Raw genomic sequence first — 3,200 nt, 5'->3', positions numbered from 1 at the left:
GCTTCTGCTGCGGCCTGGGGTGGGTGGGAAGCCTGCAGAGCGTGCGGGGGAGGCTTCTGGTGCGGCCTGGGGTGGCTGAGAAGCCTGCAGAGCGTGCGGGGGAGGCTTCTGGTGCGGCCTGGGGTGGCTGAGAAGCCTGCAGAGCGTGCGGGAGAGGCTTCTGCTGCGGCCTGGGGTGGCTGAGAAGCCTGCAGAGCGTGCGGGAGAGGCTTCTGCTGCGGCCTGGGGTGGGTCGGAAGCCTGCAGAGCTTGCGGGGGAGGCTTCTGCTGCGGCCTGGGGTGGGTCGGAAGCCTGCAGAGCATGCGGGGGAGGCTTCTGCTGCGGCCTGGGGTGGGTCGGAAGCCTGCAGAGCATGCGGGGGAGGCTTCTGCTGCGGCCTGGGGTCTCTGGGTGGCCTCTAGAGAGGTGCAAAAGACCCTCTGGGTTGGGCTGGGGTGGCTCTTGGACCCCTGCCACACAGTGGAGAGAGGCCTCCGGCCCGCCACCTGTGTCCCTGTGTGCCTGAGTGCCTGTGTCCCTGTGTCCCTGTGTCCCTGTGTCCCTGAGTGCCTGAGTGCCTGTGTCCCTGTGTCCCTGTGTCCCTGAGTGCCTGAGTGCCTGAGTGCCTGTGTCCCTGTGTCCTTGTGTCCCTGTGTCCCTGTGTCCCTGTGTGCCTGAGTGCCTGTGTCCCTGTGTCCCTGTCTGTGTACCTGTGTGCGAGAGTGTCCGGCACGCCACCCAGCGGCGGCGGGCAAGCAGGTAGGCGGGTGGGCGGGCCGGCGAGGGCCAGTGTGAGTTTGGGGGGTGGGAGGGGAGGCGGCAGCTGGAAGCGTCAGAGGAGGGGGCGTGGCTCCGGCTGGCCCCGGGAGCAGGTTCCCGGGACCGGGACCGGCTGGACCCGGCGGGTGGTTGATCCCGGGGCGGGGGGCAGAGGCGGCGGGAAGCGGCAGCTGCGTGTGCGGCGGGGGCGTGGAGGGCGAACCGCGGCGGGAAGCGGATGCTTCAGAGCAGGTTACGGGGGCGGGGACGGACGACACCACCTGTCCCCGCCCCGGGACGGGCTGGACCCGGCGCCCTGGACCCGGCGCCGTGTACCCGCCGCCGCCCCCGCCGCCGCCCCCCTCCGCCACCCCGGGACCCCGACGTTTTTTGGCGCCCGCGCCTTTTTTTGCTCCCCGCCTGCCCGCGCTGCCCCGGGCCCTCCCCCGGGGCGGGGCGGGAGGGAGGGAGGGACGGACGGACGGGTAGCCGGGGATCTCCGAGCGCGCGCCACCAGACCGAGGCGGGTCCCGGCGGCGGCGGCGGCGGCGGCGGCGGCGGCGGCGGCGGCGGCGGCGGCGGCAGCAGCAAGCGACGGCGGGGGGGGCAGGCTAGGGAGAGAGGGGGAGCGGCATGCGGTAGGGCTGGGGGGTTTGTTTCGGGGGGGAGGGGTGGGGGGGGGGTGGCAGCGGTCAGCGAGAGCGGGGAGAGGGGGAGCGGCATGCGGTAGGGCTGGGGTGTTTTTGGGGTGGGGGCGTTGGGGGGATTAGCGGGCGGGCGGGCAGCCCAGCCAAGCGGCAAGCCGGGGGGCGGGCGAGGGCGGCTTTAGGGCCGGAGGAGCGGAGCGCAACCTCCCCCGTGCAGGCTCCAGCGTGGAGAGCAGCAAGTTTTTGGGGACGGGGGACGACGGACGGGAGGGGCAGCGGCGAGAGGCTAGCTGCGGCAAGGGGCACCGGCACGGCCGCCCTAACAGCGCCGCCTCGGTCGCAGGGGTTAGAGAGCAGCCGGGCAGCCCGGGAGGGAAGCGGCAGCCCGCGTCGCGATCCCCCCTCCAGGGGACAATGTGGGAAGGGGAAGCCGCGGCGGCTTTGGCGGGGGGTGCCCAGCTGCTAGCGGCTTCGGGGGGCAGTTAGCGGCGGCGGGGCGGGGGGAGATGGGTCGCGGCAGCGGCAAGAGATAACGGCGGGCGGGGGGGCTCCGTGCAAAGCGGTAACGGGAGCCGGGGGGTGTGGGGAGCTGGGGGTGGCAGCAGCGGCAAGAGGCAACGTCGGGAGGGGGGGCTCCGCGCAAACCGGTAACGGGGGCCGGGGGGTGTGGGGGGGGCGGTGGTGGCCGCGGCAAGAGGCAACGGCAGGCGGGGGGGCTCCGCGCAAACCGGCAGCGGGGGGGGGGGGCGGGGGTAGCGGCAAGAGGCAACGGCGGGAAGGGGGGGCTCCGCGCAAACCGCTAACGGGAGCCGGGGGGTGTGGGGAGCTGGGGGTGGCAGCAGCGGCAAGAGGCAACGTCGGGAGGGGGGGCTCCGCGCAAACCGGTAACGGGGGCCGGGGGGTGTGGGGGGGGCGGTGGTGGCCGCGGCAAGAGGCAACGGCAGGCGGGGGGGCTCCGCGCAAACCGGCAGCGGGGGGGGGCGGGGGTAACGGCAAGAGGCAACGGCGGGAAGGGGGGGCTCCGCGCAAACCGGCAGCGGGGGGGGGGCGGGGGTAGCGGCAAGAGGCAACGGCGGGAAGGGGGGGCTCCGCGCAAACCGGCAGCGGGGGGGGGGGCGGGGGTAGCGGCAAGAGGCAACGGCGGGAAGGGGGGGCTCCGCGCAAACCGGCAGCGGGTGGGGGCGGGGGGTAGCGGCAAGAGGCAACGGCGGGAAGGGGGGGCTCCGCGCAAACCGGCAGCGGGGGGGGGGCGGGGGTAGCGGCAAGAGGCAACGGCGGGAAGGGGGGGCTCCGCGCAAACCGGCAGCGGGGGGGGGGCGGGGGTAGCGGCAAGAGGCAACGGCGGGAAGGGGGGGCTCCGCGCAAACCGGCAGCGGGGGCGGGGGGGGAGGCGGTCAGGAGCGGGGGGAGATTTCTAGAGATGCCGGCAGACCTTCTCCCCGGAGAACAGCGCTGTTGAAGAAAAGACTGCTTCAGAACACAACCTTTAATGAAAGACGCTCGATGAAAACAACACTTAATAAAAGAAGGTTTCATGCCGACTGCCTCTCTTCATTTACGCCGCCGCGGGGGGGGGGGGGGGGTTGGGGGGGGGGGGGGGGGGGGGTTGGGGGCCGGGCGGGCGATACCAGGCGGCCCTCGTCCCGGGGACCACGTCTACCCCGCGGTTCCAGCCTCCGCGCGCTAAGTGCCCGCCCGGCCGCGGGGAGCACGTCTACCTCCTGCCGCACGGCTCAGTGCACTAAGTCCCCCCTCGCCATGGAGAGCACGTCTACCTGCCAGCTCAGGGAGAGCACGTCTACTCACCGAGGGAG

Source organism: Melanerpes formicivorus, unplaced genomic scaffold (assembly GCF_026170545.1).
Source record: "Melanerpes formicivorus ecotype bairdi unplaced genomic scaffold, bMelFor1.0.p_v2 SCAF_180, whole genome shotgun sequence".
NCBI classification, from domain to species: domain Eukaryota; kingdom Metazoa; phylum Chordata; class Aves; order Piciformes; family Picidae; genus Melanerpes; species Melanerpes formicivorus.
This window is presented reverse-complemented; position numbering follows the sequence as displayed.